Here is a 13678-nt window from a genome sequence, read left to right as displayed (position 1 = left end):
ACATATTCCACAAATTGTCATCATGTATCATACAGTTAAGTTTGTATTGACTACAGTAAAAATGTTAACTAGAGACAGGATGTGTAGAGCAGCCTGCAGGAAGGGTTGCCAGGTCTCAATCCATGTGAATCCCCCTGCTCAGCTACAGGGATGATCCCCCACCGAGGCACTTTCTGTGCTGTAATCCTTTCCTCTATCTGTTACCCTCTCTGCTTTCGCTCTGCCTCAATAAAGCCAAAAATACAAAAGAAGAGCGGACTATCTTCTCCTTTTGAATGAAAAAGTTGAATTGTAAAGGTTTGAATTAAAACAATAATAAGGAGGATAAACTGCAAAATGATGTTTTACCTGGCACTGTATAAGCATACATGGGTACTCTAATCTTGGATCCTAAAGCAATAAAACAAATGGTTTGGACATGACTGATGATCACTGAATTTGGCTGTGTAGTGTAACAGAAAGCGAGGCATAACAGCCTATAAAGAGGCTTCTGGATTAGTAAGGGTGTCACGTTTTTTATTTTTCTTTTTGAAGTTGAAAACATTTGGTTTAAATCCAAATTACAACAGATTTGACAGCTGCCAGAAATATATTCTGTAACATAACAAGTGTTACAACAACAGTATTTTGCGTGTTTACTGCTAATCTAGCAGATTTTTCTTCTTCCCAAACCACAATACAATAATTATTTTAAGAGTATACTAACATAATTTTTAATTATAATTTTCTCTCAGTGTATCGTAGAGCATTTACTGAGCTCTGAGATTCTGAAGAGACGGCACCGCAAACATGCTTTGCATTTCCACTCTGTTTCACTAGGTGGCAGTGTTGGAGATGTTTTTGTTCTCTGCTTTCTTTCGTACAGTGGTTTCCAGCCCCTAGGACCCGGAGGCCTCAGAGTGAGCTGTTTTTATGTTCCAGCCACATTTCCGGTTCTAGTTCCCAGGACAATCCGCCGTCAGTTGTTTTAAATTGTTTTTAATTTGATGCTTGCACACCTAGGACACGTTATTTCAGAATCCTAGTGATATTATATGTGCTTATTCATTCAACACCCACTGAAACTAAACCATTTGTGGAAGAGTTCTAAGTCAAAGCAAATGAACCAAATCTGCATTGTGTTTAAATCAAGTTGAGCACAAACTTACGGTAGAGCTGAGACATGTTCTCAACAACCTTAATTGATCAAGAGATTGGTTGCAGCAAAACCCAGTATACACCATGGAGACCAAGCAGTTCGTGAACCACCTGCTTTTGTGGATTTCCTGAAACTCGTGGGTATGGGAGAGAAATATATGTCGCCCTTCAACGTAAAGTAGGCTAGGCTACCTCACAAAACCTTTAATCAAAATCCGATACTATCCAGCCAGACTTTTCTGTTTTGTCGGCGGCAAGCAATAGGATATTTGTTGCAAAATCTTAAAAATTTGAGAGATACTGCGCTGTAGGACGACTTATAGAACAATGAAATATGTCAGTTTAAGTGTTGCAATACTTTAATTCAATGTTGTGCAAGCATTCTCTAGGAATGAAACAGTAATTAATGCAAAATGTTCGTTCGCTCCCCTTCTAGGGAACGGGAGAGTCCTTGGAGCCGCGGTCCATCTCCCTTACTCATGTGAGACAGATGAATACCGCGAAGGTTGCCGTTCCGCTCGCCATCGGTGAACATTCTGTCATGGGCCTTCGCGTGGGCGTAGCACACCGCTGATGCGTGAGCCACAGGCTACGCGAGTCTGATTGGGGCCCGACGCGAACCCGGAGCTCAGCCGCCCCCACACTTCCCCCGGCCTCGCTCGTTTACAAAAGGTGCCTCGTCACCGCGTGGGACCAGCTGCGCTCGGTGATTGCTTGTGACATCACTACGCAAGCCTGCGGATAAGACGGTCCACAGCTACCGGGGTTTCCGTGACTCTGTGCGTTTAAGGTGGGTTGAGTTGTGTAATACCCCTGTTGCACGAGATATAGTGATTGATGGACTGGGGATCGTTTTTCTTTTTTATACTGGCCATAAAATTGCAATGCTAAATGAGAAGAGTGCATTTGATCGCAAAGATTTGTCTTTCTCGGTAGAAAAAGCGGATCGGAGAAAGGAGTAGATTAATGAAACACAAAAGCCACTTAACTCGGCCGCCACCACTTCCTCACTTGACGTTTAAAATGGCTGCTGCGCCATTAAAAACCTCCCTGCAAGATCAAGGCATTGGGCCTGTAATTAAGGTCAAGCAATATTTCACCGTAAAATTAGTCAATTTAGTTTACTGTACATGCTAGGCTGCATTACTTTAGCTGTATCTAAAAGCCAAAACGAACCGGTAACGTTGTAACTTACTTATAACGTGTGTTTTTGCTGGTAACATCAGTGGTTTCCTAGAGCATTTCTCAGCACGGTCAATGAGACCACAATTCAGCAGCACTGACACCGCTGTCTGTTGTTGTATCGGTTAACAGCAGATGTATTATAGGGCGGTGAAACCTGCACTCTTTTCAAAGGCAGGGAGAGTCCTGCCGTACTCCAGCCCATCTGTGTCCACTTACCATCTCATCTCCTGTTTCCCAGAATTTCCAGAACGAATGACAATACAAACAGATTCATCTCAGATCCTCTCGCTCAAACTGGGTTAAAAAAAAAGGCTATGTATTGCTCACATATCAACTAGGAAGAGACATTCCAGTCACTTATAATAAAAAAATATATTATGGATGTTTTTTGATCGTTGTATCAATACCCTCACATGGCAAAAAGATGGCCTTTTAAGGATCAACTTTAAAGGTAACTTTTTTGAATATAATCCTTTTGTACAGCTGGATGTGCACTCTGGGTATTCAGCCTAAGCACCTTACTCATGGGTATTTTACAAAAAACAGTGAACCATCTGAGGTTTGAGCATTTAACCTCATGTTTCCTATCTATTACTCTGCACTAGGGAGCAAAGCCACTGCTTGCTATTTCCATACATTGCTCAGTCTCCTTTTAAAGCTGGGATTTATGTATCTATGTCATGGTGACAGGGTCCCAAAGGCTTTTTAAAATTTTTTTTTATCAGATCAGCCCCAGACAGGTCTAACAACCTGGAGATTACTGCCTTCCAAGCGGAGATTAAGAGCGGTGTGAACAGCACAGGTGTATTCATGGCATAAGCGTGTTATTGACAGAGTCCTGAGCCGTCTTACGAAGGTATTTTTTTTTACCACTCCACAAGCCGCCTGCCCCCCTTTCCACATTCGGCCTCCGGTGCTGTGTCATTCTGATCACTGGAATTTCACAGCCCCCCCACCCCCTTGTGACATCTTTGAAGACCCACCTGACGATAAAACGGCCAGGTGACATTTTAGTGGACCGTATCTAGCACACACGTTGGACATGGTGTGTGTACAGAGAACTTTCCCTGGGGAAAACTGACTTTTCAATGATAAAAATTGAGATACATACTGTATGTCAAGTGATTTTAAGGCAAAGTGGTTATGATATTTCATAAAAATATATGTACACCAAGAAGTGACTCGGTAATATGAACCAACAGTCACAACTGCTTCTTTACATAGGGATGGTGCTATGAATACCAATACCAATAGTCTCCAACTATCAGATATCTAAAATGTGTTCACCCTGGCTATAGCATTGCTGATTTTTGTTTCCTGAATTCTAAGGCAAAATAAGATTATTTTATTTTTGAATGAAAACATGATAAAATGGAACACCAGAACAATCTATTTTGAATCATACTACACTGTAATATAATCATAGCCACATCAACTGTGAGAGAGTAGATTTTACTCTAATATAGTACATCTGAGCTCTCTTGGCCTCAAAAATGTTAAATGAACATTGAACATTTCACTGTGTATTGATATTTCCTTAACATTTTTCCAGCTGAGCTAATGTCATCACACAGGACTCTCTATTACTGGGTAAATAAATGCCAAAACAATAAATGCCAGACACAGTGGACTTCCAGACCAAGCATTACCCATTAAGAATGAGACCGCATAGAGAGCTGTGTGAGAACCTGTTTTAGAGGTAGAACTAGTTTCTCTTTCATTAAGTAAAAATGTAAAAGGCTTCCCGGTGAGCCCCACAATTCCAGACCAAATCCCGATAATCGGTAGCCCTGCAGGGAGACACGGTTAGCGACTGTGCCGCCGAAGCAGGAAGGGTTCAGTAGGTTAGCGGCCCATGATTCATCGCTCTCCAGCGATCCCCACCGGTCAGTAAAGTGCCTGGGGTCTGCTTGGTAAAGCTGTGCTTGAGTAGTCATCCTCTGACTCAGTCCTGTGTGAGCCTGGCTGTGGGCTGTGCTGTAGAAAGAAGCAGGCTGTCCACAGCCGAACTGGCCGCGGGAATCGGCGCATGAACTCGGCTGTAAACACAATGCAGTCCACAAATATCAGGACAGTTGTTTTGGCTCTGTACTCCAGCATATTGGATTTGAAATGAGACTATGATTGTGAAGTTAAAGTGTTAGCTTTAATTTTTTGTCCATAACGTACAGGAATTGCAGCCATTCTCATACATAGTTCCCCTGTTATTGTGCGAGACAGTGGCAGCACTGAGCATGTGCGATCGAGCCCGGAGGAGTCTGGGATTCATCAATCACAGCTGCCTGTCTGCTGGCATAATTCAGTCACAGGTTTGGCTGAGGCGGTCCACTCACTAATTCAGTTCAATTGATTTTACCACACCGTAAAGTCAGTTCAATTGACTGCACTTTACAAATGCCAGTCTGATCAGTAGATCGATGGTCGTCTTTGAAACCTAATTAAAATGCAAACACACATTTGCATCATATCCACGACTCCATTTTTTTTCTGTTTCCAGAAAATTCCATACGGGTATTAAACTCACTTTAGGTGGTCTTGGGTTAACGTTTTTACTTTCTTTAAAACCTTATCTTCAAATCTGAGCACATTTCATAGCATACATATAGGAAGGAAGGAAAAGTCTAAGTATGTCATATTTTGAAATTAGACATATTGCATTAGTTGCTTTTATGTTGTGTTTGTGTTGTTGCTTATTTTATTTTCAAGGATTTTAAAGAACTTTACAGTGAATTGCAGCTCTTGGGTGAGGCACAGCAGCCATTTTGATGCTCACCACACCCCAGCTGGTGTAGAAGAGGCAGGGATTAAGACACGTATTAAACCAGGTTCCGCCAGGTTTGTCCATCATATTTGGAATTTGGCCAAGATACCATTGGAACCACCTTACACTTTGCAATAAGTACTGTAGGATCTGATTACTTCTGTGAATCAGAGCCTTGGGCTAGCATCTTGCCCAAAAGACATCTCCTAGAGCTCAATGTTCCCAGGCATGTTACCCATGCTTATTTTCCACTTTTATACAGGAAGATTCAGGCTGGTATGGCTGCCAGCAACATGCTCTTGCTGCAGGGGCAGCAGTGCAGTGCAGTACAGTGGTTAGGGGACTGGGCTTGTAACCTGAAGGTTGTTGGTCTGATTCCCAGGTAGGACGCAGTCACGATACCCATGAGCAAAGTATTTAACCTTAGTAGCTCGAATATAAATCCAGTCATACAAATGAATACTGTGTATGAATGTGCAAGTTTCTCTGGATACTCGTGTAATTCACGACGCAGTGACTGAAATATGCTCCCGTTTTTAACCTCTGCACTGCTTTTAACTGCTGTCACACTGCTGGCTCTTTCTCCGCTTGGTGTCTGGAACTTGTTTGTCTCCTGTCTTGTGTAACATCGTAACTATGTGTTTTATGTCAGGTCCCCTTTACAATAGAGATTTTGATCTCAATGGGGTATTTCCTGGTTAAATAAAGGTTACATTTTTTTTTAAAATGGCAGCAACGTAAAATGCCTCTGAAGGACGGTGAAAGGTCAAGCAGGGCTGGCGCGTGAGCGGCAGGGCTGTTTCTCATACCAGCGCCGCTGGTTTAGATTCCCAGAGAGGAGCAGAGCGGGAGGAAGAGGAAAGGCCATGCAGCTGTTTGGAATTAGGGGAAGATGGCGAGGGCTCGCCCAGCGGCACGCAGGAAATGAACGAGGCGGGGAGAAGAGCGGGAGACAGACAGCTGTCCCGTCCCAGCCGTCCCGCAGTCCAGGGTACACGAGAAGCACCGTGTCTCCTTTTGGGGGGGGACAGGGTGTACTTGGACCTCTGAGTTCCGCCTGGAGCGTCGCAGCAAAGCAGAGCTTCAACCAAGGGCGTCACACAGGCATTACAGCCGCTATAACTTTTCACCATGAAACTTTCAATTACGTGCTTCAATTTTTTTAGTCCACTACTTTAGCTAATAAATATTATTGCGTCATTGCATTGCTATGAGCTACTCTTCTTATCGGAGTGAAATACGTTTTGTAATTGGGCATATAAATAAATACACCTTAACAATACTGACTTGTTCTAAAGCAGGTATTGGTATTTATTCTCCCATCATGTCATATCTTAAAATAAGTGATTTTAAGCACCAGTGTCCTGGCTGTATGCTGCAAACTAGATTATTGCTAATTTGCTAAAGCACAGCTAAACAACAGATAAATAGCATTTGATAAGTGGCTAGTTAGCACCAGAAACCCCTCTATTATGCCCAATAAGCAACAGTCAGGGGATCTAATGGGGCCAGAACGATCCAGAATGGTGGCCTGGCACCTTTGGTAAATAACTTTTGTTGTAAGTATTCTGATAATGAAGTAGCCCTAGCTGACTCTTGTACAGTTGTTGCCTGCGTCAGACCACAGAACAACTATCCCCTGACAGACATACTTGCACCTGAACTGTGTCCGTGTTTTGTTTATGCGCTTGCAGTGAAAACTGAAAACGGGTGCAACTTGAATTATGTTTTGCTGAAACGACACGGCTGCCCCTGGATGTAACCAAATTGAGGCTTGTTCGAGTTTCATACAGCTACTCCACTCCAGGAAAAATACAATGAGTCATTCAGACCAGGCACTGGATTTGGCATTAAGGTGTACTGTTGGTCCAAAATACATCCAAAATAAAACATCTAAAAGCATCTAAAATAATACCGTGATGATATCCATTGGCGATCTCTCCCTTGCCTCTCCAGGCTGTACCCTGTGCGGGTTCCGGGTGACGCGATCTGACGGACATCACCCCCCGCTCTCAGTGTGACCCGACCTCTCGCTGCTATATTTGGGTGGGCGACCGTGTGCCTGTGCGCGAGGTTTGTCTCTAAGCCTGGGAACTCTGCGTCACAGCTGTCCAGGTAACAGGTTCCTGAATGGGACACAGGGCCAGGTTCCCCCGCCCACTTCCTGTCAGAATTAGGATGATGGGATTAGGATTAGCCTGGTTCCCGATCTGAAGGGAGGAAATGATCTCTGTGGTGGGGGGACCTCTGGAGGAGGGGGAGGAGGAAAGCGGAGCTCCTTTAAGGGTGTCAGGCACAGGTGAATCTGTTGCTCACTGGGTAGATCTGACCAAAAAGGCAGAATGACCTTATCCACAGGTGAGGCATCCATATGCGATGCACTAACCCTGGCTATCTGTCTTTATGCAGATTTTAAAAGCACAATAATCTGTCATAGAATCGTATTCTGGGACAGGAAATGGGATGGTCTGTGTTACTTTCAAATCTACAAAAAGGGGGGAAATTGGAGCATATAAATTATTCCTTAAACCCAACCTAATACCTAATCCTACCTGAATTTGGGGGGACTAACTTTACAGACCTCACATAATTGTGTAGGACTGATTCGGTGCCTCTGGTACAATGAGATTTATCAGCCTGGTTTCCAGTCACAAAATGACTTCTGGGCTCTTAACAACCCTGAGACACAAACCTCCAAACACACATTTTCAGCACAAAGCATCAGTGGCCCACAAGACCTCCATATCAGGTATGTGTGTGTGTGTTGGGGTGGGGGGGGGGGGCGGGGATGAGAGGTCAATCCAGGTATATTTATCTTTTTCAGTGGAGAGATGAGGGAGGATTCTGAGGAAAGTGTCAAAGGGAAAGGAGATTTTTTCAGATGCCACTGTCACATGCAGTACCTAGCAGTCTACACTAGAAGGAGCTGTAGTTCAGTATCTGTTGGCTGTGGAGACAGTGTGTAATGTACATCTCAACAAAGAACGCTTTCAAAGTACAAAAATTCCAGGTTACTCATGCACACAAAGCACTGCCTATAAGTCATTAAATTAAACTTGCTAAATCTGGACCTTCCGTTAAAAGTATTGATATCAAGATGAGGCCAAATTACAACAAATAATATTGGACATTTTAGTTCACAAATTAAACAAGCATTATTCCAGTGGTACCCTGTGTTTCCTACATTATTTTATGTACAGAAACTTGGCCCTATGTCTTTTCATCATATCATCTAAAGAGAATGTGGTCATTCAAAGGTCATCTGTCACATGGAAGTGCGAAATGGCAATCATTTACTGGAAATTATCTGAAATTCAACTATGTTACACTTTTTTTATTTGAACAATTGTCTGCATGTAGTAAGCACATAATGAATCAAATACATTATTATTATTATTCTATTATTATTATTATTGTTATTATTGTTATTATTATTTTATTCAGAGAATTGTGCTCACAAATAAGATTTTTAAAAATAAATGAATTATACTATTTTAATTATTTCGCTAAACTCTATTTCAGTGCATTATTTTGGTCCCGTCTTCACTAAGGTTACACTCACTCTGTCAACTCAGTCAATGACAGCAGGTACTGTAAGCAAGCTAGCTCACATTAAACTTGGTAAAAATGCTAAAAGTGAATCTGTCTAAAGTGTGGCTTTATTTTACCCAGAAGGATGAAAACAATGGGACGTGCCTTTGCAATAACAAGACATTCCTTAATGTTGTTGTTTCCTCGTTATGTTTGAGAAGACCACCAGTTTATGCACCGTATTGTTTCAAAAGTGTCGGTTTACCATGGGTATCAGGAAAATCGAAATGATGTGGTGATGTGGCCTGTTCAGATGAGTATCCTGGAGTTGGCTACCGTGATCAGATGTTGTAATTGGCAGATGTAGCTAAATGTCCAATGGGGAGAATTATATTGATTGTATGACTGAAGAAAAACACTAAATAACCCGGCTTTGGGGTTTTATTGTGTAGATTTGTGAAGTTTTATCTGAATTCTGTGTGTTTACATGAGGTCAGGAGGTACAGAAGTTAATGTTCTTAAGGGCTGAGAGTCTGTGCTCATTGTGGCAGTATCTTGAGGAAACCCTGACAAGTTCCAAACTCAATGCTGTATAGGTACAAGGCTTCATCTGCCAATCAAAACTTGGTGGATGGCATACTTGCCATGCCAATGATGATACCTCTGTCCCAGTGTGGCTCCTTGTGATATTTTTACTGTGTGAGGTGTATGTATGAGCGCTAATCTTCATTGGCTAGAGCAGAGAACACTGGATTTCATTCCTCTTAGTCTTAATGCCTTGAACAACGTTTGAGTGATTTTAAACTGAAATTACAAGATGCAGTTGAATAAATGGGAGTTTAAATCAAAGTTTAGAGTTGTTGAAAGGCCTCTTAAAAAGAAAAAAACTCAAAGGCGGTTTCCCAAAAGGAATCAAGACTCAAAGGCGTCTCCCTTAAAAGGGTTTAAACCGTAATTTCCTGCTTTCTATACTTTATCAAAGTGGAATCAGAGCCAGAGAAGTTAAATTTTATTAGTCTTTATGATGACACTGGGTAATGTCTGTCTTTTAAATGGTCCAGGATATGGCAGGGGAAAAGGCCGATAACCTATCAGTAAAATCAAGCAATCATAAACATAAATGCAGAAATGAAATGTCATCTGACAATCAAACCCATCAGTGCCCCTATTCAGTGACATCTGACAGGATGGACGTCGGTCCGGTTGACTTTCCATCCGTCTTCTCCAGTCATCTGCCGTTTTATTTCAGCTGACAAACCGCCGTTTGTTTGTCCAGTTCATCCCTTTGCTCCAGAACTGTCCGCTATCAGCGAGGGGGCGATGTTTTAGAGCAGGTGTGACCATAGCCCATGGCGCCATGTAGGCACATCTGATCTGATAACAGCAGCTGTCTGGTGACTCCAAAATCTGCTAAGAGGCTTCGGTGGGCCCTGAGGGCCCCTGCTTATTTTTAGTCAGCAGTCCGCTCGACCGGCTGCGCAGCCCTGCGTCGCAGAGCTGAACGCTGCCCGGAGCTGATACCTAATAGCTGCCCCTCTCCACCAGAGGAGTCCCAGTGTCAGCGCCGGCTAGCTGCTATAAGTGACATAAGCGGCTGCTTATAGGCCCCCACGGGTGCCATACCAGTTACATACCAGAACAGGACTGATTTAATGCGTCTGGCCTGATCAGATTGATTAGCCTGGTTGCTTGCAGTCATCACACGACTCCTATGAACAAAAAAAAAACGTTTTTCTTTTTTATAAAAGAAGGTTATGCTGCCCAGACTATGAAATGCATACTGAAAATGTTATGAAGACTCAACCTTCCAAAGGCTAAAAATAGCATACATTTGATTTGATTTACCTTTCTAGCTCAGATAATTGCTACTCTATTTGTGCACTGTGAACTAATCACTGAGCAATCCCTCTAATTAATTGAAATAGCCCAGTAGCTGTGTTGAATAGAATAGGCTGTATATGAGCGGAATGAAAAACGAATTAAGCGTTTTAGCCTGTTTTCAACCAGCTATTACACTGTTAAATCGTCGCATTTAAAGACAGGATGTTTAAAGTTGTTTAAAGGTCATTTGCACCGCCTGAAAGAAGAACGTTTGGTTGCGTAATTGATGCGCTTTACATTGTGAAAAATTACTATTTCTTTTTCAAGGATACATGGGAGTCGTGGCAACGAACCTGCTCGCTGTAATGTTAAACGAGCAGTGTTATTTCTGCGAAAGTCAGTCAGTTCCGGCGTGGCGCGCGGCGCTTTGTAATGCGCAGGAAGAGAACTAACCATAGCATCCTGTCAGATGCTTCTATGGCACCTTTCCTGGATTACCGCAAAAGTCCCTTTTCTGACGGTCGCGTAGCCTCTGCACTCTCGGGGCTTTAGACGCGCTGTGTTTACGTTCTCAATTTCCTCAAATCGACGCGGAGGACACGCTAACAATAACAGCCTCACTGAGGGTTTGGCGATAGCCCCCCCGTTAACCTAAACATCTCGCTGAAACCCAGCCAGCGCGAGCAGGCTGCCTAATCACTGTCCATGATCCGTCTGGAACAAGGAGGGCGAAGTCAGCGCTGTGCTGGCTCTTCCTGCCATTCACTGGGAGTTCAGCCCGATCGTCTTTTAAGAAATGAGGGAACCACTTTGCTCAAATTGGATTTCTCATTCTTATTTCCTTATTCATCCTGTGCGAAAATTGAGATTAATTATTTTATTGGTTGGTGTATTGAATAATTGATTGGATCACAGGTGAAGGAGATGGTGAAGGTCGAAATGCTCGAATCAAAAAAGTAGAGCGGGACCTCACCTGGCCTCAGTTTTAACTGGAAAGACTAACTTGCGTCAACAAGGGCCAGTTTTCTGTTCCTTTAGCTTTAGTTGCTGCATGACCGTAACCCCCCATGGAAAGCCTGTGGGTGTTTTTATTTATGCCAGCAAAGGCACGCCCAGACTCCATCTTTGTTTCCAGCCTGGTTTGCTTCGACGAGGCGTTATTCACAGCGAGGTGATCCACTCCGGATCACTGTCACATCACATTAGCGTGATGAACACTGCCCCATCCCACAGGCTGTTATCATTGTTGGTGCAATTGACTGTAATTGTCTGGTGATGCATAAAAACTGAACATTGTTTTGTAAAGTGTGTGTGTGTGTGTGTATGCTTGTTTGGAAGTATGTGCATATATGTATTTGTTATTCACACTTTGGACACAGTGAAGACAGTCATGACCGCACTTGTAGCTCAGGAACAGGACTTTTTCCGTATGTGAGAGCAGAGCTAAATTTCATCTTTTTTTGCTGTAAGCCCTGCAACTGCAGCCAGAACTCAAGTAAACACCGGACAGTAAAAACAAGCAATAACCGCTCTGGAGTTTAACCTCTGCAAATTGCACTCGCCTTAGATTACTTCTAGCACGGGGACGTTATTTTTCAAAAACAAACAGGACGGCGAGCGCCCAGCGTTGTGGGAGCTTTGTCCTGCGCTGGTGTCTAGCCGGGGGAGTTAGCGCGTAGCAGCTGTCCGCGGAGCGCGCGGCTCACAATGTGTTCTCCTGGATGTTCCCACGCGGTTCACGCTCTCTCCAAAACATCCTGAAACAACTGGCTCCCTCTCCCCCCCGTCCTCACGGGGGCACAACCTGTACCGCAGCCCGAAACGGATGACATCACGGCGATCCATCTGCGCGCATGGCAGCGCATCCGCGTCTAACCCAAGGCCGCGCGGACGGCGGACCCCCGTCGGCCGACCCCTTCTCTTTCTCCAGCACGGGCTGGTTATACCATCTTCCCTTCCCTGTTTGTTTTTCTCCCACCCCTCCCTCTCCCCTTCCCCCTCCCCTTCCCCTGCATGGCTCTCACTGCAATTTCACAGACGTGACATGAGTCCCCCCTCCCTCCCCCTTTCTATACTGAAAAGTACACGGTGTACCCAGCCATGTTCCAGCACTTAGCCCCTCCCCCTGTTCTATAGGCTAAGCTTCCTGTTTTTCCCCCTTCTGAAGGAGAACATACAATATGATCCTTCTGTGTAGCTCTCTCGCCACACACACACACTCTCTCTCTCTCTCGCTTGCTCTGCTGTCTCCCTCTCCGCTCTTTCCCTCTAGCCCTCTCTCTCTCTCATGTCTCATAAACAAGACCTGCACTGTTGACCCCCTCCACTCCTGTCAATAAGCACAAACACTACAGAGACAATTGAGGAGGGCGATCAAAAAGAAATTAATTAGGTGGGGGTAGCATTAGCCGCGTATACGCCATCGACTGATCGGCGCACCAGCGGTAACGCGTCCGCACGCGCCGACGTCATTCCGGGCTTGTTTGTGTGGCTGAATCTGAGTGGCCTTCTCCTTTGTGTGCTCGTCGCCCCGGCCCAACACCGTGCTCGGCGCGCGGTGCGGGTTTCACACAACGCTGGGGCGCGGGGCTGCCGGGTCCCCAACGCCGGCCAACCAGACCAGGTTTACCCGCCTATAACAGAGGTTGTTTTTTCCACCCTTTTCTCCCAAAAAATAGCAAATGGAAATAAAGCATTCAATTAAAAAAAATATATTATTAAATATATGCATATTAATATATATATATAGAATCTTAGGATAACCCAGCTGTCTCTTTGTGATGTCCACTCAGATGTGGGGCCCTCCTTTTGCCCTGTCACTGGTACTCTCACACTTCTATTCAGAATTTGTGTCACGGCAAGGAAGGAAGGGGTGGGGGAGGGGTGGCAGATCAATACCCTGCTCAGCTAAGCACAGTCGACGTGCCGCTGCCTGCCTGTCGGTTGGAGTCGTGACACCCCCTCCACGCTAATCTGCAGTGCGGGGGTCTGTTATCGCAAAGCCGCGCTGTTAGCCTCGGGTCCTGGAGAGCTCGGTCTCTCTCCACCAGGCCTCCGAGCAGAGAAGGGGAGAGCTTCTTCTTTTTTCCATGAGCCCCCTCCTCCTCCTCCTTCTCCTTCTCCGCCTTCCCCTCCCCCTCCTCCGCCGCTCTCATTACCACTTCACAGACGCAGCTCGCTCGCTGGAGGCCCCCCCCGGCCCCTCCCCCTCCATGCGCTGAAAAGTACACCGTGTACCAGCTC

General features: G+C 44.6%; 2 long non-coding RNA genes across 4 annotated transcripts; one reads left to right on the top strand and one right to left on the bottom strand.

The window, feature by feature from the left end:
* Window positions 1–871: 871 nt before the first annotated feature.
* On the top strand, window positions 872–8507 carry LOC135234648 (uncharacterized). Of its 3 annotated transcripts, XR_010324159.1 has the most exons (4): window positions 872–1278; window positions 1574–1927; window positions 5817–6074; window positions 7040–8507. It is a non-coding gene; the product is annotated as an uncharacterized LOC135234648 (long non-coding RNA). The 3 variants fall into 3 exon arrangements; XR_010324158.1 differs by lacking the exon at window positions 7040–8507 and having other exon boundaries at window positions 878–1278; window positions 5817–6524; XR_010324160.1 differs by lacking the exon at window positions 7040–8507 and having other exon boundaries at window positions 879–1278; window positions 5918–6524.
* Window positions 8508–9616: 1109 nt separating this feature from the next.
* On the bottom strand, window positions 9617–11178 carry LOC135234649 (uncharacterized). Its single transcript, XR_010324161.1, has 2 exons — window positions 10889–11178; window positions 9617–10323 (listed from the first exon to the last, which is right to left on the bottom strand). It is a non-coding gene; the product is annotated as an uncharacterized LOC135234649 (long non-coding RNA).
* Between the last annotated feature and the right edge of the window lie 2500 nt (window positions 11179–13678).

This window comes from Anguilla rostrata, chromosome 11, assembly GCF_018555375.3.
Source record: "Anguilla rostrata isolate EN2019 chromosome 11, ASM1855537v3, whole genome shotgun sequence".
NCBI classification, from domain to species: Eukaryota; Metazoa; Chordata; class Actinopteri; order Anguilliformes; family Anguillidae; genus Anguilla; species Anguilla rostrata.
Note: the sequence above shows the minus strand (reverse complement) of the source record. Positions and strands in the feature narration are given on the sequence as shown.